The sequence below is a fragment of the Mus musculus genome, chromosome 5 (genome assembly GCF_000001635.26).
Source record: "Mus musculus strain C57BL/6J chromosome 5, GRCm38.p6 C57BL/6J".
Lineage (NCBI taxonomy): Eukaryota > Metazoa > Chordata > Mammalia > Rodentia > Muridae > Mus > Mus musculus.
In genome coordinates this window covers 45,306,548-45,328,416 of record NC_000071.6, presented here as the reverse complement: position 1 = coordinate 45,328,416, position 21,869 = coordinate 45,306,548, and the positions used below count along the sequence as shown (strand labels likewise).

The following is a 21,869-nucleotide window of genomic DNA, read 5'->3' as shown; positions in this document are numbered from 1 at the left end:
AATATCTGTAATATAAAAAAAGTTGAGCTTGGTCTATACTGAAAAGAACCTTGAATCCACTCTGGACATTTAACTCAAAAGCATTGATGTGGTTCAAGTGTCAGTTATGTGAAAGGTCCTGGTCATTCAGAGATAAATTCAGAGTCTGACAAGGTGTAGCCCCAGCCCTGAAAAGGATCTTTGGTACATCACTTCTACATGAGAACCCTTATACTCCAAATTAAGACTGTTTAGTTATAGGTATTTTGGGAACTATGAAATATATTATTTATCCATGAAACTTTCATTTATAATATTGCTTATAATTATAGAATATAGAAATAAAAATATATAAACACAAGTATTTAAATACAGCTAAGCCTTATATTTAACTTTTATTTAAGAATTTAAGAAAATACTTGGGCTGGTGAGATGGCTCAGTGGGTAAGAGCACCCGACTGCTCTTCCGAAGGTCCAGAGTTCAAATCCCAGCAACCACATGGTGGCTCGCAACCATCCGTAACAAGATCTGACTCCCTCTTCTGGTGTATCTGAAGACAGCTACAGTGTACTTACATATAATAATAAATAAATCTTAAAAAAAAAAAAAAAAAAAAAAAAAAAAGAAAATACTTACTGTTAATACTTATTTTTATAAGCCAACAATGTATCGATGGATAAAGCATAAACATTGTACAATAACATGTATAAAGGTAAAATAAAAAGAGAACAAGTAGGAAAAAGATCAATGTGGTAAACACCTGGCCTTAAGAAAGTGGACTATATGTAAATACACATTTGTATGTATGTACTTCCTTTTCTTGTGTGTGTGTTTTTGTGTGTATGTGCATGCACACGTGCATGTGTGTGCGTGAGAGAGACAGAGACAGAGAGAGAGAGACAGAGAGAGAGACAGACAGAGAGACAGAGAGAGAGACAGAAAGAGAGAATGTGCTTCAATTGCTACCTGCCTTATTTGTTTTCAAATATTTATTTATTTTTATTTTGTGTGTATAAGGGTTTTATTTGCATTGTATATAGGTGCAACACATGTATGCAGTGCCCACAGAGGCCAGGAGGCAATCAGATCCCCAAGAGCTGGAGTAGCGAGCCACCTGAGGATGTTGGGAACCAAACCTGGGTCCTCTGGAAGAGCAGCGAGTGCGTTTAACTACCAAGTGGGCCCTCCAGCCCTTCCATCTTACATTTTGAGGCAGGGTCTCTTGCTGAGTCTGGAACTCAGTGACTTGGCTAGGGATTCCCCTGTTTCTGCTTCCCCAGCACTGGAATTACAGGCATGCACCACCATGCATGGGTTTTTACGTGGGTGCTGGAGATGGAACTCAGGTCCTTATACTTGTATGGCAAAAACTTTATTGATTGGACCATCTCTCCATCCCTACATAGCTTTTACTATTATTGAATCTTACAGAGACACCTGAATCTCGTCCCAATGCTATGGGTATGCCTGTGGGACGATCTCATACTGACCGTGGAGAATTTCACATAAAAATGAATATTGAGTGCAAATAAGAAATTAAGTTGAAATAGGCTTTATTAATATTTGTTTTGGAGGCTGAGGGTGTAGCTCATTCGTTTGGTGCTTGAGTACATAAACCGATGAACTGTGAGTAAGATCAGGTCTATTTTGTCTGCCTTTGCTGACGCTGGGAAGATTTTCACTCCCATTCACTTCGCTGGAAGCTTTTCTTCCTTCGAAGCTAAGGCAGTAGTTTGCACTATATTCTTGCTGTGTCCTGAGGCTCTCTTTATAATCTAAATCTGTGAACCTGTGTATGTGTGCAGAGATCCTCCTTAAAGGCCCAGCCAAATTCCTTACTGCACTCAGTTTTACAGTGACAATCTTTCTTTAGGGTTAAAATACCACTTAACATTTTCAATTTAATTTTACAAGCAAGATTGACTTTTGGACTTGAGGGTTCTCCCAAATTCCTGAATGTTGACATAAAATACTTGGATGAAGCAAAGGAACAAAAAAAAAGCCATGTGATCTAGCCACTTTGCTTTCTGAGTTTGAAAGTGAAAATTTCCTTTTGACAGAAAAGGGGATGGGCTGCTGTAAACCAATGCCAGAGAACATTTTATAAAAGATTTATTTATTTTCTTTTTTAATTATATATTTTCATAATTTACATTTCAAATGTTATCCCCTTTCCTGGTTTCCCCTCCGAAAATCCTGTATCCCATCCTCCCTTCCCCTGCTTATCAACCTACCCACTCCTGCTTCTCTGTCCTGGCATTCCTCTACACTGGGGCATCGAGCCTTCTCAGGACCAACGGCCTCTTCTCCCATTGATGTTCAACAAGGATATCCTCTGCTACATGTGCAGCTGGAGCCAAGGGTCCCTCCATGTGTACTCTTTCGTTGGTGGTTTAGACCCAGGGAGCTCTGTGGGTACTGGTTAGTTCATATTTTTGTTCCTCCTATGGGGTTGCAAGCTTCTTCAGCTCCTTCAGTCATTTCTCTAGCTCCTCTATTGGGGACCCTGTGCTCGGTCCAATGGTTGGCTGAGAGCATCCAACTCTGTATTTGTCAGGCTCTGGCAAAGCCTCTCAGGAGTTAGCTATATAAGGCTCCTGTCAGCAAGCACTTGTTGGCATCCACAATAGTGTCTGGGTTTGGTGACAGTATATGGGATGAATCCTCAGGTGGAGCAGTCTCTGGATGGTCTTTCCTTCAGTCTCTGCTCCACCCTTTGTCTCTGTATCTTCTCCCATGGGTATTTTGTTTCCCCGTCTAAGAAGGACTGAGGTATCCATACTCTGATCTTCCTTCTTCTTTAGCTTCATGTGGTCTGTGAACTGTATCTTGGATATTCTGTGCTTCTGAGCTAATGTCCACTTATGATTGAGTGTATACCATGTGTGTTCTTTTGTGATTGGGTTATCTCACTCAGGATGATATTTTCTAGTTCCAACCATTTGCCTAAATTTCATGAATTCATTGTTTTTAATAGCAGAGTTGTATTCCATTGTGTAAATATACCACATTTTCTGTATCCATTCCTCTGTTGAGAGACATCTGGGTTCTTTCCAGCTTCTGGCTATTATAAATAAGGATGCTATGAACATAGTGGAGCATGTGTCCTTATTATATTTTGCTGCATCTTCTGGGTATAGCCCAGGAGTGGTATAGCTGGGCTCTCCAGTAGTACTATGTCCACATTTGTGAGGAACTGCCAAACTGATTTCCAGAGTGGTTGTACCAGTTTGCAATCCCACCAGCAGTGGAGGGGTTTTCCTCTTTCTCCACATCCTCACCAGCATCTGCTATCACCTGAGGCTTTGATCTTAGCCATTCTGACTGATGTGAGGTGGAATCTCAGGATTGTTTTGATTTGCATTTCCCTGATGACTAAGGATGTTGAACATTTCTTTAAGTGCTTCTAAGCCATTTGGTATTCCTCAGTTGAGAATTCTTTGTTTAGCTCTGTACCCCATAGGGTTATTTGGTTCTTTGGAGTCTAACTTCTTGAGTTCTTTATATATATTGGATATTAGCCTTCTATCGAATGTGAATGTAAGGTTGGTAAAGATCTTTTCCCAATTTGTTGGTTGCCATTTTGTTCTATTGACAGTGTCCTTTGCCTTACAGAAGCTTTGCAATTTTATGAGGTCCCATTTGCCAATTTTTGGTCTTAGAGCATAAGCTATTGGTGTTCTGTTCAGGAAAATTTCCCCTGTGCCCATCTGCTCGAGGCTCTTCCCCACTTCCTCTTCTATTAGTTTCAGAGAATCTGGTTTTAGGTGGAGTTCTTTGATCTACTTGTACTTGAACTTTGTACAAGGAGATAAGAATGGATTGATTTGCATTCTTCTACGTGCTAACCACCATTTGAACTAGCACCATTTGTTGAACATGCTGTCTTTTTTTCCACCAGATGGTTTTAGCTCCTTTGTCAAAGATCAAGTGAGCATAGGTGTGTTGGTTCATTTCTGGGTCTTCAATTCAATTCTATTGATCTATCTGCCTGTCACTGTACCAGTATCATGTAGTTTTTATTACAATTGCTCTGTAGTACAGCTTGAGGTCCAGGATGCTGATTCCCCCAGAAGATCTTTTATCCTTGTGAATAGTTTTTGCTATCCTGTTTTTTTTTTTTTTTTTTTTTTTTTTGTTATTCCAAATGAATTTGAGAATTGCTCTTTCTAAATCTATGAAGAATTGAGTTGGAATTTTGATGGGGACTGAATCTGTAGATTTTTTGGCAAGATGACCATTTTTAGTATATTAATCCTGCCAATGCACAAGCATGGGAGATCTTTCCATCTTTTGAGGTCTTCATTGATTTCTTTCTTCAGAGATTTGAATTTCTTGTCATATAGATCTTTCACTTGCTTGGTTAGAGTCACACCAAGGTATTTTTATATTATTTGTGACTATTGTGAAGGGTGTTATTTCCCTAATTTCTTTCTCAGCGTGTTTATCCTTTGAGTAGAGAGAGGCTACTTGAATATGGGAGGGGCCTTTGGACTGTCCAATATACTAAGGCAATGGCAATGGGTAGGTGTCAGTCTTTAATGCTCCTTCTTAGCAACTTGCAGAGACACCATCCTTCTTGGCTTTGGAAATAAGATCTGTCCTATTCAGAGAGTCATGGAGGGCTCTGTGGCTAGGATCCCACATCAATGTTGAGAGCTGCCCTAGGTGACAGTCAGCAGGAAAACATGGGCTTCCGCTTAAGAGGAGCTTGCTTCCTGCTGTCGGTTATTTCTTGTGGTTGCTTTTGGAGGGTAGTTGGCTGGAGGCCAACTCTTAGGTCTTACTCCACATTCCTTGTGACACTCCATCTAGAACTGGTCACAATGGGGCAGCTGCTTCCTCCCAGGGTGGCCGAAGAGAAGGTCTGGAAAATGAGCCTGACCGTGGCATCATGGAGTCATTGAAGGAGCATCCCATGATTTTTGCCACATTCTATCGCTTCGAAACAATCACAGGACTCTCCTCCAAAGGCTATAACACAAGGATATCATGACCAAGAGACGCAGATTATCCAGGACCAGATTGCATGAAACGAGAGATGTAGATATTAAACTTACGTGGGGCCTCAAGCAATTGGTGATTCTTTGATAGGCTACATGTAAGAAACCCTGTGGAGTTACACAAAGGCAAAAACAATCAAAAAGTTCCTTGGGGTCTGCTTCATAATTCTTTGACAGAGTTCATTTGGCAAAAGGTCAAAATGAATAAACGGCTAAATACATGCTCAGATGTGTAGCCTTGATTGACATTACAGATTTAGTCACATTCTTCTATTAAAGGGTTTTGTAGTGTGTGTGTGTGTGTGTGTGCACGCACGCTCGAATGTGTGTAGAGGTTACAGGAAAGAACAAGCTGCAGGAGCTGTTTCTCTCCTTCCACCATGTATGTTCTGGGGATTGTACTCAGGTTGTCAGTCTTGGTGGCAAGGACCTTTAGACAAAGTCATCTGCTCCTCCGTACCCCTCCCTTTACACATGATATTCTTGGTCCAAGGTTGGGCAAGTGACCAACCTAAAATCTCCAAGTGCATCTGAGCAGCTGCAGGCCAGAGCAAAAGGACCCTGAATTTTCATTCTGCACTTCCTGTGACATTGTGCTTCCTTCTATACTTGGAATCTGGTCCAAGTTTTACCTGTTCACCAGCTGCTGGGAAGTTGACTAGTGAGCTCTATGTTGGACACGACCTGGCAGTGAGCAGCTGATTTGAAGCCCTCAGTTTAATGGTTTCACCTTGGGAGCTCAAAACTGGCCATGACAGATAGGTGTGTACCACAGAAATTAGCAAATGTTCTAAACTGAGGGGTCCATTCCACTCTTTTTCCTTGACAGCTGCTAAACTTTTACCCATAAGCCGTTGTTTCTTATAATTTGAAAAATAGAGGATAACGTTATTACAATAACTATCACAACATTGTGCTAACTTGTGAAATACCTGTGTAAGTTAATGGTGTAAATAATGCCAAAAAATGAGACTTGTGTTTTCCTTAAGACACACAACAACAGTTAATTATAATTCCCAGTGTTGTTGGGTGGACAACTGTATGGATCATGTGGGGATTTATTTTTCATCTCTTCCTGTCTCCAAAGGCAGTTTGAACTGGTTTCTTAGGCAGCTTGTGAACTTATCCGCAGCGTGGGGTTCACCTCTATTTTTCCACCCATTTTCAGAGCTTCTGGTCTCTGTCGCTACTGACTCTATGATGAAACATTGAATTCTAGCTGCATCTCACACGCTGTGCCTTGAAATAGATGCTTGTAGGACCCTTTACTTCTTTATCTGGGCAGACTCTTTGGGAGGTCAGGCAGGACACACCAGAATGTTGTTTACCAAACATAAAATCTCTGTCAGGTTCAAAGGGCAGAAATTTCTACCTACTTCTTTCTTGAGGGGACCTCAGGGAAGTGATTCTGTCAGTTCTGATTCAGGGCAAGGAAGTGGAGCTTGGATCTTTGATTTCCTGGGACTCTCCTCATCTGGTGGCTCCAGGGTAGAGTGGAAAGCCAGCCCATTCCTGAGAACAGCTCTGAAGAATTTTCTTTTCATGTCAGGTGCTTGCTCACTCCATGGCTCACCAGTGCTTCTGACTCCAAATTGTGAACTGCCAACTCAGTATGGATCCCTCTTCTTTCCCCTCCCACTTATTGATCTTCCTCTGCCCAGCACTTCTACGTCTCTCTGTCTTTGAGGGAAGTCAATATCAAGAGGGCAGTAACAGGACTTAACTGGGAAAGCAGAGGTTTGATGTGAGACAGTCAGCACAGTTCCATTCAAACAGGAACCATGAGACCCAGAGCCAGTTGCTCCCCGAGCCCCAGCCTTGTGGAATGGGACCAGTGTTACCTGTTCTTCCTGGTTGTTTCTGCTGGATTAAATTAGAACTAGGCGTTAAGTAACAGCCCAATCCCTGTCACAATGGTAGAGACTCAATGAATGATACTTCCCTCTAGAGGATATATTTTCTTTAGTAGCAATAATAAACATCCACAGTATAGTTGCAATCTTTATAAAAATTCTTACTTTTTTTTAAGTTCATTGATTTTATTTTGACTTTACAGTATTACTGTATAGATTAGGAGGTCAAATTTAATTTTATCGACAACACTTTTCTCTCTTCTTCCTCTTTCATCTTCTCCTTCCCCTTCCCTCTCCTCTTTATTTGAGGCAGGACTTTACTCTGTCACCCAGGACAGAGTGAACTTCCCATCCCTTTCCTTTACCTCTGAATGCTGGCATTGTAGGCATGAACCACCAGGTAGTAAAGCTTGTTCCCCATAAACATTAAACTTTTCTGGGTATCTCAGCTACTGCCCCGGTAGATTTTCTTTATAGCACTGAATATCATCTGGAATTACATTTTTTGTCTACATATTTATAACCTTAAGTGAAGGAATAAATGTCCAGACTATTATTTTAAAATTATTTTATAATTTTCCCATGTATATGAGTGTTTTTGCTGTATATAGATCTGTGCAACATGAGCATGTAGGGATATCAGAGGCCAGAACTGGGCATCAGATTACCTGGAACTGGAGTTATAGATGGTTATAGAAGTTGAGTTAAAGAAATGCTGTGTGGGTGCTGGGTACCAAACTTGGATCTTCTGGTAGAGTAGCCCATGCTCTTAACTGCTGAGTCATCTCTTGAGCTAACTAGTTTCCTTCCTTCCTTCCTTCCTTCCTTCCTTCCTTCCTTCCTTCCTTCCTTCCTTCCTTCCTTCCTCTCCCTCCCCCTCCCTCTCCCCCTCCCCCTTCTCTCTCTCCCTCCCTCCCTCCATCCTTTCTTCCTTTCCTCCTTCTTTCCTTTTTTCCTTCCTTCCTGACTCTCTCTTTCTATTTCTGACAAAGTCTGGCTCTGTAACATAAAACTTGCTCACAACCCAAGCTAGCCTCAAATTCACAGTCCTTCTTCCTTAGTCTCTCTAGAGATAGCATTATAGGTATGTACCAACAACATGTTTGTCTGTCTTTAACTGCTTTGATGTCAACTATACCCTCATTGCTCTTGAATATGTCTCTTGAATGAATGGATCAATACTATCACTGTCTTTATTTTGGCATACTAAGAAACCTAAACTTAGAAATAGTAAGTGCCTGGTTAAGGTAGTTACTAACTTACTTACATCTTAAGATGGAAGATGGAAACCTGATCTTTAATTTGGATTCTTGAACTCTAGAATCCATGGACTCAACTGCCATTCTTCTAAGGCTCTTGTTGTATGGAAAAAGTTTTTATAGCAAGTCAGTGTATTTCTCAAAGTCTATGATCAATTATATCATGGGGATACTGTATTCAGTGTATGAGATTTAGCAAAAAATGTTTAGAACAAGGACATAGTTTTTAAAGATTTCCTATAACTAGGAAAACAAAGTGTATATTATAAAGTAGAGAGCAACTCAAGAATATTCTGGTCAAATGCTCAAAAACTGAAGAGGAAAATATAGGACTATGTTTGGCCAGTGGCCAGTGCAAAGACCAGAATTGTTTCTGGTTCCAAGCTGTGTTCAGAAGTTGAAGTCCCTTGTATCAAACAACACAGTATTTACATATCCCCTCATTCACTTAAAATAACATCTGGGCTACTTATAGCATGAGATACACTGTAGGCCATTGCAGTGTTATTCAGAGAACAAAAATAAGAAAGTCTGTACATGTTCAGTAATTGCTTCTTAGTTCATTTTGATCTTAAGTTGCTTGAATCTGCTGATGTGGCATGTAGTGACACAGAGGCCTGACTGTAAAGAGGTCCTTCACATCTGAGGAGCTTATGGCTCATAGGAAAAGCAGAATGGGTTATGGTGCAATATATGGAATGTAATACTAAAGACTTTTGTAGGGCTTCAGGGACATCACAATAACGGCAGAAAGAAGGGATGTCCAGTAGCTGGGAACTGACTGATGAAGTACTATTTGCTCTATCAGAGTGTTTTGACTTTATTCTCCAGGTGAGAAAGTTCTTAAGAGGAAATTATAGACTCCACAGAGTACAATTGGCAATGTCTTGGAATATTTCTTTCTTTGAGCTCAAAATGGCTGCTAGTGGGAAGAGGACAGCGATATGGGCTAAATATCTTACAATGTAAGGAGAGCTACCATAGTAAAGGATGTACTGTTTTCAACAATTAGTGGTTCTTAGGTTGAGAAATTCTAGAGTGGTAAGTACTTCGAGTGAGTGAGCAAAGAGGTCAAGAAGAGAGAAAGAACAATTACTAACAGGAAGAAATCAAGACCAAAGCAAGCTGGTTTGAACTTCCTGCAGTATTGTAGTTTGAATGTGAAATGGTGTTTGAACCCTTTGTCTTCAGCTGATTTTGTTGTTGGGGAAGGTTGTGGAACCTTTAGAAGGTGAAGCCTTGCTGGAGAAAGTAGGCCACTGGCTGTGGGCCCTGAAGTTTTATTGTCTGGATTCTTTTTCCTGCTCATTCTCTGCTTTCTGCTTTTGGATGAGGTGTGATCAGCTAACCTCTCCTACTGTGTGTAGTCTCCACATGAAGGAATATATCTATTCAAACTGCAAGTCCCAATGAATGCAATATAGGTAACTAACACACATGAGTTATCCAGGCAGACATCCAATAGACACCAAACATATAGATGCAGAACTCAAAGAAATATGATTTTGTAGTCATTACTGTAGAATACTGGATAAAGCTAGAGACATTAGATTACCTGCGAGGATGTTGAAGATGAAAACAGAAGAGAGTTTAGAATATTACTTTCAGAAATATTCAGAGGAAAGAAGACAGAGGGAGAAGAGCTGTTGACAGATCAAAGAGCAATATCCTAGGAGCTAGAGGGTTAGGGATAGACAAGTTGAAGAAGCCCATGGAAGACAGGATTGCAGGAAGAATTGAATGCTTGCTAGAGTCCAGTGTTGCAGCCGAAAGGAGAGATGGAAAGCACCTTATTAGTTGCTTGTCTTCTAACTTGACAAAGGGAACTTATGGAGCAAAGAAAGTGCTTGTTTTGGTTTGCAGCTTGAAGGTTCAGTTTTTCTGCAGAAGAAGGCATGGTAGGAGTATGAGGCAGCTTATACCATTGTATTACACTTAGAAGAGGGGAGGAGAGAAAGAGATGTTTCCATGGTGATTTTAAATTCAGTCAGACTGACAGTGAATGTTAACCATCACAGCATCATCCATTCAGTTTGCTGAGTCACAAACATGGGTGACCTTGAGAAAGACATTTTATTGGTTTGCTGGTGGCTCAAACTGAATTTCAGTTTCGGGTTGAGTAGATAGCAGTATCAAAGTGCAGATTAGAGGCTGCAGAGGCTTGGCTCAGAAAGGCAAGAGAGAGAGAGAGAGGGAAATAAGATTGAAGGGTATTACAGACAAGTCTTACCAGCGAGGTCATATTCAGTTCCTTGCTGCTTATGGGTCAATGCTGTCAGTGGATGTGAAAATGACTCTTCTCTTAGTATCTTAGTATCTCATCACCAATGAAGGAAAGATTCAGACCAAATTCTGATATGCACACCAGCATGGGTTGACAAAGCATATATTACCCAGCAAGCAGAGGGTTCAAATGTCCTGAAAACATCAGGAACTTCCTACTCGCTGACCTTTTTAGTGAGACAATCTTCACTTTAATGGCATGTTTATGAGGCTCATGTGACAGTATTCCAGGGGTATAATTTCATTGTTCTCTAGTAATTATAAGACAAGAGAACTCTCTGACCCAGGGGCTTGTAAGAGTCAAGTGTCATTCACCATTTTTAAAATTAAAGGGTTTTATTTATTTATTTATTTATTTATTTATTTATTTATTTATATATTTTCATCAAGCATGTCTGTTACCATGTATCAAATAGTGTGGCCCCCAAATTCAGGTCTATCACAAACATCAAGATGCAACTTTTCTTACAAAATTTACATTTCAGTCATAACTAAGTAAGATGAGATGGGTGAGGATTAGTCGTAAATCCAATGGCCTTATTAAAAGGTAACACAAAACCCACAAGGAACCAGAAAGAAGCTCAAGAAGAGTGAGAAGGAGACTGAAGAGATACAAGTATAAAACTGAGAACACTGAGGAGTCACCAGGAGCTGCCATATGCTAGATGTCAAGAAGATAATTCTGTAGAAGCCTTCTGCAGAGGCATGGCTGTGCTGACTGTCAGAGCTATGAGAAAGTTCCTATTGTTTTAAGATACTCAAAGTAACTGTTGATGGTACTTGCTGTCATAGCTTTATGAAGTGACTCTAGTTGGGGATGGGCTCTAAAATATTTAAGACAATTCTCATATCTTTTTGATACCTTAAAGCTCATCAATCAACATCCATTTCTAGTATTCATGATGCTAGACAATGAGACACTACTTATACTAAGTGATGTCAATTCCTATAGCATAGCTAAGTCCTGTGTTCATGCTTAAACAGCTATGGCACAGGACATTAGCCATGTTGTGTTTTGTCTGGGGCTTTGATTGAGTAAGATCCTACTTTTAAACCACTCAGTTAAATTGTTAGTCCTCCTTAATGGCTGTGTAAATGAAGGTCCCCGCTCTTTGTTGCCTAGAAGATAGTGACCACCTTCCTGACCATATGGATTTCCTCAACACAAAATCTTATTTCATCAAGCAACAAGGGGCATGACACAATGTAACTTAGTCACTGAGCAACACCCATCACCTTTGAAGCCATGTTATGTTAATTGGAAGCAAGTCACACATTCTCTCAGCATCCAAGGGGAGGAGATTACAGCAAGGCACAAATACCAGGAACCAGACTCATGAGGGTCAATTTATTTACTATACCAATCCTTGCATTAGATGATGGATTCTGGAAACAGCTGAAGAAGGAACCAATAATCATGTTGGGATCTTCAGCACTGAACAGAAACTTTGGCAGAGAATGAGTATTCAATAAATGCTGATTGAATAAAGGCATGGATAGTCGCCAACACCCAATCAAAATAGAACAGAGTTCCTCTGAAGCTGCATCAGTGATAAGACTGCTACTGTTAGCAGCCCCAACCTGAGGATATTGTTACTAAGATTTATCTGTAAGATAGGATTTGAAGAGAGTAGAGTCCTACATTCGCTCTCTACCTCTAGATTTGTGTTCATAGACATGCTGAGTACATTAGGAATCAAGAACATTTTCAGTATGGTGCATAGTGAATGACTCAGTGTGCACCCCAGCCATACAGAGAAACTTGGAATAGAGGAGTCTACCTTCACGCTCTAACCAGAGTGTTGGCATGGTGAGAATTTACAGGAGCATTTTTGGAAGTCCCCAAAGGCAGCATTAGTGTTGATAATTTCCATGAATGGATGGAGCTGCAAGCAAGACACCTTTTTATTGAAATGAGAGCTTGAAGCTTTTAAGGAGTAAAAGGGAGGGATGGGAATCTTGAATGTAAATTTGGAATAGCAGGAACTAATACTGAAAGCAGTGTGTAAGGAGTGAACACATCTGTGGGCAGAAGCCCTGGAGCCACCAGCTTCTCTCAAAAGCTGTCCTGCCTGATGGAAACACATGGAGACAATGTCTTAACACCTGTTCTATCTGCCCATCTTCATGAAGCATCTACAATATCTACTATAGTGCCTGTCAGGTTATTCATCCAATTACCTATCTGTGCCTTCAACTTCTGTTTTATGGCTTTTTTGATTGTTTCTTTTCTGATTTAGGCATAGATTTGGGGTAAGAATTCCCCTTTATGTAGTTTGTTTTGTATCCTGATTGCAACAGATGTTTTTAAAAATATACATCTGTTATGGACTATAAGAGAGCTCAAACTGGGCTCTTCCAGTATAAAAGTGAGGCTTGGTTTTCTAGTTTGTGTGTGTGTGTGTGTGTGTGTGTTATTAGAAACAGTTTTATTTCTCTTTCCCAATCCAAGCAATCAAGGCAAGTATATTTTTTATGAAAAAATTGTTTATTCATTTAAAAAAATTATGTGCATGCTTGTGTGCCTGAGTGAGTTGAAGTGCAGCATGTGAATGTAGATACCCATGAAGGTCAGAGATGTTGGACACCCTGGAGTTACAGGTGGTTGTGAGCTAACAGATGTGGGTGTTAGAAAATGGTCCTCTGGAAAAGCAGCAAGTTCTCTTAATCACCAAGCCATCTCTCCAGACACAAGGCAAGTGGCTATTTATTTACTTGTTTATTTATGTGATGGCATTGGTTGGAAATAACATTATTAAACAAAAGTAGAATAGAGTGTTCCGTGACAGACGGACGCTGAGAAAAAGAAAGTATGGACTTGGTTTCTTCTCTTAAATCTGTCCTCACAAAGTTGCTAAGGGTACAGACATTTCTCATCACTGTCCTGTTTTTAGTATTAATCTTGTTTCATCCATTCATTCAACAGATGTTTACTGAGCAATTGCTGTAGCCCCACATTGCCCTTGACTGGAGATACTGAATATACCAGCAAGCAGCACGAGGTATCTGCCTCCTTGGTTCCTACTTACTTTTTCAGAAGAACTTTGATAACAAATAGATGAACAATAACATTTTTAAGGGTCTTTCCAGATCATAACGTGGGCTTGAAAGAAAAAACAGAAATGTGGAGTAGGTAATCTAGATGTTGCTTCTTTACAACTGAGAGCTGTGCATTCTTCCTGAGAAGGTTACATTTGATTGACATGTGAAGAATCTGAAAAGATGGAGACAGAAGGTGTGATGGCAGCATCAGGCACAAAGGACTTAAGATGAGAGATACCTAGATAGCGTAAAAGGATAGGAAAAATGCAAAGTAACAGAAATAAATTTCTAAAGCTTAATGTGCAAAGGGGAAAACTTTTGAGAAAAGTGAGACATACACGGTGGTTAGAACTTCTAGGCTAAGGCAATGTCTTCTTACCTGTAGTGCACAGTCATAAGAATTTAGATGAGTTAGTTGCACAACATTATTTACATTCTAAAGATACAATTTTAGAAGCCCTGATGGTAGCCCTTGTGTATGTATGTATGTATGTATGAATATATAAATATACATATATCTATATGTATACACACACACACACACACACACACACACACACACATTGGGTGAGGCCAGGAAGAATGGCTACAGGGAGAATTTCATGACTAAAGTGGGACTTTAAGAAACTGGTGACTTAGATTTGAGCTGTGGAGGTACAAAGGTGTTCTGGATTCTTTTCTGTTAGTATAACCAAAATCAACCTAGAGGAAGAAGAAAGTGTTTATTCCTTCTGACACTTCCAGGTCACAGTTCATCATTGAGTGAAGTTAGGGCAGCAACTTGAAGGCAGGAATCAAGGAAGAATGTTCCTGACTGACTTAGTCTCAGGATCACTGGCCTAGGGATGGCACTGCCCACAGTGGCTGGGTCCTTCTGCATCAATAAACAATCAGGACACTTCTTCATAGACATGACCACAGGTCAGTCTCACCTAGGTAATCTGTCAACTGAGTCTCTTTCCTTAGGTAACTCTAGGGTTTTTGTTTGTTTGTTTGTTTTTTTTAAATCAATTTGATAGTTGAAGATTACTAAAATCAACAGATTTACATAGATCTTAGATGCGTTTTCTATATAGGGTTGCCTGGGTTCATGAATGACTCAGAGATCTAAAGGAAAGGAAAATAGTCAAAGATAATTCTAGGCTGTTAATCTTGAGTATTATTATATACAGATTTATTGAGACGGGGAAGATTGAATGAAAAATGCTTAAAAAGGAAGGTGAAGTCTAAAATATCTAATGGATATGACAAATTTAAAATGTATTAAGCTACTGCAAATCAAGAATTGAAGGATGGGATGGATATGATGAAGGAACAAATGCTTAGCACATGAGACAACATGAGTGATATTTAAAAAATTTTTTTCTTTGATTTAAGTTTTATTGCATTATGATGAGAAAAGATACACAATTTCAATTATCTGAATTTGTTAACATTTAAAAACATATTTTGAGTCAATAGACTTATATCACATTCTTCCTTCCCTTTTGTACCCGATCTCCTCCCAGAGATCGCCCCTTCAAAACCTGTAATACCTTTTGTTTTTATCATATTCTTTAAAATTTATAAAATATTATAATAATAAAAATGAGTATTATAAAAGTTGTCTGATATAAAATAACAATCAATTGAACAGTCTTATGTAAATGTTTGTCTATAGCAATACTGAAAATACATGTTTTTCTTAACATAAATTTTAAATAACTCCAAATATATTAACTGTATGATATTTTAAAATAATATATCACTATTAGTTTTTTAATGAATATAAATAGATAAAGTCCTTTTGTTTGTTTGTTTTGCTTTTATTAGAGCTTATAATCTTGACTCTTACTGTGGTTCAAACACAAAATAAAAACAGTTTTTGGACTTGGAGTTCATTATAATAAGGCTGTACTTGAATGTCCCTCACATCACCAAAGGATTTTACCTCCATAGTAGATAAGCTTAGAGTTGACAATTCTGCTGTACCAAGGATTGAATTGTAGGCATGATTTTTGGATAGAGATTTCCTGATATGGTCAAAGCTATTTGACTTAAGTGATTGTCATCATTCTCAGCCTGCAGAGAAAAGGTTACATTCATTTAAGAAATGGTGTGTGTGTGTGTGTGTGTGTGTGTGTGTGTGTGTGTGTGTGTGTGTGTATTAAGACAGTCTATCCATGAAGTCATTCATCAACTGTTTCAATGAAGAATGGTTCTGCTTGGACAGTGGCACAGATGTTAGGTGAGGGTAAGATTCTGGTTAATTGGCTGTGATGATTTTGAAAAGCATTCATCTCAGAATCAGAGTAACATAAAGTCCTCTTCTTCAAAATTGATCCAATAATAATAAATATCAAGCAAAAAGCCTTCAGTCTCACCCTTTGCTGTTCTCTTACAAGCCACCTCCCAAATTAATTGTCTACATTTCTTTTGGCTGTACAAATAATTTTGAAATACATAAGCTGTTCTGAAAACCATAGTATAGTGTAAAAATATCAAATAAACAATCCTACTAATAGAGAGGCTGAGATAGGAGAAGCATGATTTCAAGACCATTATATGGCACACAGCAAGACCCTGTCATGTACAAACAAGCAGAAAGTGTATATGGATTGTACAATATTGGACATATTTCTACCAATACCAAACTATAGAGACCATGGAATGACAGTCTACAAATTTCTAATTCCTCATATTTTTGAATTTCAATCAGTTAGGATATGTTGGTAATATTAATTTTCATATTAAGAGATATTAAGGAAAAGTGATTGTTACTTCCTGTTAATTTTCTTGTTAGAGGTGGAATTATGTTTGTGTGGGTTTGTTGAAAGATTATTCTCTTGCTTCTTCTAGGGTGTAGTTTCACTCCTTGTGTTGGTGTTTTCCATCTATTATCCTTTGTAGGGTTGGATTTGTGGAAAGATATTGTATGAATTTGGTTTTGTCATGGAATATCTTGTTTTCTCCGTCTATGGTGATTGAGAGTTTTATTGTGTATAGTAGCCTGGGCTGGCATTTGTGTTTTCTTAGGGTATGTATAACATCTGCCCAGTGTCTTCTAGCTTTCATAGTCTCTGGTGAGAAGTCTGGTGTAATTCTGATAGGTCTGCCTTTATATGTTACTTGACCCTCTTCCCTTACTGCTTTTAGAATTCTTTCTTTGTTTAGTGCATTTGGTGTTTTGATTATTATGTGACAGGAGAAATTTCTTTTATAGTCAAGTCTCTTTGGAGTTCTGTAGGCTTCCTGTATGTTTGTTCATGGTTCTCTTTCTTTAGGTTAGGGGAGTTTTCTTTTATAATTTTGTTGAAGATATTTATTGGTCCTTTAAGTTGGGAATCTTTTCTCTCTTCTATACCTATTACCCTTAGGTTTGGTCTTATCATTGTGTTCTGGGTTTCCTGGATGTTTTGGGTTAGGAGCTTTTTGCTTTTTGCATTTTCTTTGACTGTTGTGTCAATGTTTTCTATAGTATCTTCTGCACCTGAGATTTTCTCCTCTATCTCTTGTATTCTGTTGGTGATGCTGACATCTATGACTCCTGATCTCTTTTCAGGTTTTCTAACTCCAGGGTTGTGTCCCTTTGTGATTTCTTTATTGTTTCTAGTTCCATTTTTCAGATCCTGGATGGTTTTGTTCCTTTCCTTCACCTGTTTGATTATGTTTTCCTGTAACTCTTTAAGTTTTTTTTTTTGTGTTTCCTCTTTAAGGGCCTCTAGCTGTTTACCTGTGTTCACCTGTATTTCTTTAAGGGATTTATTTATGCCCTTCTCAATGTCTTCTATCATCATCATGAGAAATGATTTTAGAACTGAATCTTGCTTTCCCAGTGTGTTGAGGTATTCAGGACTTGCTATGGTGGGAGAATTGGGTTCTGATGATGCCAAGTAGCCTTGGTTTCTGTTGCTTATGTTCTTGTGCTTGCTTTTCACAATCTGGTTATCTCTAATGCTACCTGCCCTGGCTATGTCTGACTGGAGCCTGTCCTTCCTGTGATCCTGGCTGTGTCAGAATTCCTCTGAGTCAAGCTGTCTCGGTGATCCTGTGATTTTTAGATCCTGTGATCTTGAGATTCTGGGTGTGTCTGAGCTCCTGGGATTCAAGCTGCCTTTGGGACCTTGACATCCTGGTGTGACCAAGCTCCTGGGATCCTATGATCCTCTGATCTTGGGTGTGTTAGAGTGCCTGGGAGTAGCGCTGCCTCTGAGTGTTGTGGGGCTGGCTGTGATGTTTTGTGCTCAAGGTCTGCTCAGGGTGCTAGCCCAGACAGACCAGAATGAACCTGTGCTGCTGGTCTGGCAGAGTTCCTGCATGCCTGGGTCCCTCTGGTCCAAGTTACTTCCCGTGTTGTGGACAGATGTCGTGTCCTCCTCATCTCTGATCCTCGATCCTCTGATCCTGGGTGCATTGGAGCACCTGGGAGTGAAGCTGCCTCTAGGTGTTGTGGGGCTGATGAGTGATCTGTTCGTGTTTAAGGTATATGGGAGTCCTTGAAAAAGAATAAGCACAAGAAGAGAAGTAAGCTTTGAAGAAGCATTTTTAGTAGTAGCTGACAAAAATATGTTCATCATACTTAGAAGAAGAAGAAGAAGAAGAAGAAGAAGAAGAAGAAGAAGAAGAAGAAGAAGAAGAAGAAGAAGAAGAAGAAGAAAAAGAAGAAGGAGGAGGAGGAGGAGGAGGAGGAGGAGGAGAAGGAGAGGAAGGAGAAGAAGGAGAAGAAGGAGAAGGAGAAGAAGGAGGAGGAGGAGGAGGAGGAGAAGGAGAAGAAGGAGAAGAAGGAGAAGAAAGAGAAGAAAGAAAGAAAGAAAGAAAGAAAGAAAGAAAGAAAGAAAGAAAGAAAGAAAGAAAGAAAGAAAGAAAGAAAGAAAAACGAATCACCTGGAAAGATTCTGGGGTTTGTCCTAGTTAGCTTTAACTGTCAACTTGACACAACCTAGGGTCACTTGAGAATGGCTTCTCACTTGATGGATCATCTAGATTAAATTAGACTGTGGGTATGTCTGTGGGAAGCACCATTCTCTAGGAAAGGTGGTCTGGGATGTATAAGGTATTTATCTGAGCATGAGTATATGAGTGAACCAGCAAGCAGTGTTTCTCCATGGATTTTGCTTCAGGTTCCTGCCCTGATTTTCCACAATGATGGGCTGTAGCCTGTAAACCAAATAAACTCTTCCCTACTCAGTTGAGTTCGATTATGATGTTGGCCACAAAAACAATGGGGAAACGAGAAGAGAGTGTTTCAAGGATCAGAGAACAGTAGCTGCAATGGAACCTCCATGGACTCTAGACTTCTTTCTCTTCTTTCTGATGACTTTGATGCTGGATGCATTTAGTTTATTATTTCCACTCTCAAGTTCCCTACTCCCCTTTGTGTATGGCTACCTAGTAATTTATATAGTTTCCTCTCCACTCAAGAAAATAGGCTACAATTATAGATAGTTTTTCATATCAATTTTGGATACACCAAGGGGGTCTGATTGGTTCATCTTGGGGTCACATGGACACCATGGGCTAATAATCTATAAGGAAGGTCATGTAGAAAAAACACCTGCTTAGAACTCAGAGAAAAAGAGTTTCTGTAAGCTAGTATTATGTGAGGCATCTCTTCTTGCCTGTCTTAACTTGTATTTGCCCCATACAGTTCTGGAAGGTCCCTGCCTCCTTTTCTGTGCTGAGTGATGCTTCTGTGCCTTTCTGATACCCCTGCCAGATATTCTAGATCCATTTGTTTTTGTTCTGCTCTGCGCCAACTTTCAAAACAATATAACATAGACCAAGGGACTTGAAAATAAACACTTATCTGTAGCATTTCTTGTGTTATAAGTCTAAGGCTAGGATCCTGGGCAAAGTTAGGTTAGGTTCTAGTAAGAGTCATATTTCTGGCTTATAGATGGCCACTTCTTATTGAGAACAAACAAACAAACAAACAAAAACTATGTATCCTAGTCTGGCATAGACTCACAAGAGACAGCTATATCAGGGTCCTTTCAGCAAAATCTTGCTGGTGTATGCAATGGTGTCAGCGTTTGGAGGCTAATTATGGGATGGATCTCCGGGTATGGCAGTCTCTAGATGGTCCATCCTTTTGTCTCAGCTTCAAACTTTGTCTCTGTAACTCCTTCCATGGGTGTTTTGTTCCCAGTTCTAAGAAGGAGAAAGCAGACTATTTATTTATTTATTTATTTATTTATTTATTTATTTATTTTTATTAGGTATTTAGCTCATTTACATTTCCAATGCTATACCAAAAGTCCCCCATACCCACCCACCCCCACTCCCCTACCCACCCACTCCCCCTTTTTGGCCCTGGCGTTCCCCTGTACTGGGGCATATAAAGTTTGCATGTCCAATGGGCCTCTCTTTCCAGTGATGGCCGACTAGGCCATCTTTTGATACATATGCAGCTAGAGTCAAGAGCTCCGGGGTACTGGTTAGTTCATGATGTTGTTCCACCTATAGGGTTGCAGATCCCTTTAGCTCCTTGGGTACTTTCTCTAGCTCCTCTATTGGGAGCCCTGTGATCCATCCATTAGCTGACTGTGAGCATTCACTTCTGTGTTTGCTAGGCCCTGGCATAGTCTCACAAGAGACGGCTACATCTGGGTCCTTTCAATAAAATCTTGCTAGTGTATGCAATGGTGTCAGCGTTTGGATGCTGATTATGGGGTGGATCCCTGGATATGGCAGTCTCTACATGGTTCATCCTTTCGTCTCAGCTCCAAACTTTGTCTCTGTAACTCCTTCCATGGGTGTTTTGTTCCCACTTCTAAGGAGGGGCATAGTGTCCACACTTCAGTCTTCATTTTTCTTGAGTTTCATGTGTTTAGCAAATTGTATCTTATATCTTGGGTATCCTAGGTTTTGGGTTAATATCCACTTATCAGTGAGTACATATTGTGTGAGTTCCTTTGTGAATGTGTTACCTCACTCAGGATGATGCCCTCCAGGTCCATCCATTTGGCTAGGAATTTCATAAATTCATTCTTTTTAATAGCTGAGTAGTACTCCATTGTGTAGATGTACCACATTTTCTGTATCCATTCCTCTGTTGAGGGGCATCTGGGTTCTTTCCAGCTTCTGGCTATTATAAATAGGGCTGCTATGAACATAGTGGAGCATGTGTCCTTCTTACCAGTTGGGGCATCTTCTGGATATATGCCCAGGAGAGGTATTGCTGGATCCTCCGGTAGTACTATGTCCAATTTTCTGAGGAACCGCCAGACTGATTTCCAGAGTGGTTGTACAAGCCTGCAATCCCACCAACAATGGAGGAGTGTTCCTCTTTCTTCACATCCACGCCAGCATCTGCTGTCATCTGAAATTTTGATCTTAGCCATTCTGACTGGTGTGAGGTAGAATCTCAGGGTTGTTTTGATTTGCATTTCCCTGATGATTAAGGATGTTGAACATTTTTTCAGGTGCTTCTCTGCCATTCGGTATTCCTCAGGTGAGAATTCTTTGTTCAGTACTGAGCCCCATTTTTTAATGGGGTTATTTGATTTTCTGAAGTTCACCTTCTTGAGTTCTTTATATATGTTGGATATTAGTCCCCTATCTGATTTAGGATAGGTAAAGATCCTTTCCCAATCTGTTGGTGGTCTTTTTGTCTTATTGACGGTGTCTTTTGCCTTGCAGAAACTTTGGAGTTTCATTAGGTCCCATTTGTCAATTCTCGATCTTACAGCACAAGCCATTGCTGTTCTGTTCAGGAATTTTTCCCCTGTGCCCATATCTTCAAGGCTTTTCCCCACTTTTTCCTCTATAAGTTTCAGTGTCTCTGGTTTTATGTGAAGTTCCTTGATCCACTTAGATTTGACCTTAGTACAAGGAGATAAGTATGGATCGATTCGCATTCTTCTACATAACAACCAGTTGTGCCAGCACCAATTGTTGAAAATGCTGTCTTTCTTTCACTGGATGGTTTTAGCTCCCTTGTTGAAGATCAAGTGACCATAGGTGTGTGGGTTCATTTCTGGGTCTTCAATTCTATTCCATTGGTCTACTTGTCTGTCTCTATACCAGTACCATGCAGTTTTTATCACAATTGCTCTGTAGTAAAGCTTTAGGTCAGGCATGGTGATTCCACCAGAGGTTCTTTTATCCTTGAGAAGAGTTTTTGCTATCCTAGGTTTTTTGTTATTCCAGATGAATTTACAAATTGCTCCTTCTAATTCGTTGAAGAATTGAGTTGGAATTTTGATAGGGATTGCATTGAATCTGTAGATTGCTTTTGGCAAGATAGCCATTTTTACAATATTGATCCTGCCAATCCATGAGCATGGGAGATCTTTCCATCTTCTGAGATCTTCTTTAATTTCTTTCTTCAGAGACTTGAAGTTTTTATCATACAGATCTTTCACTTCCTTAGTTAGAGTCACGCCGAGATATTTTATATTATTTGTGACTATTGAGAAGGGTGTTGTTTCCCTAATTTCTTTCTCAGCCTGTTTATTCTTTGTGTAGA

At 39.7% G+C, this 21,869-nt stretch overlaps 1 long non-coding RNA gene across 1 annotated transcript in view; it reads left to right on the top strand.

Annotated features, from left to right (window-relative positions):
• D5Ertd615e (DNA segment, Chr 5, ERATO Doi 615, expressed) overlaps positions 1-21,869 on the top strand; it is a 415,230-nt gene that overhangs the window by 95,984 nt on the left and 297,377 nt on the right. Inside the window, exon 3 of the long non-coding RNA NR_131933.1 lies at positions 13,305-13,380. This is a non-coding gene — a long non-coding RNA (DNA segment, Chr 5, ERATO Doi 615, expressed). The remainder of the gene's footprint in view (positions 1-13,304; positions 13,381-21,869) is intronic.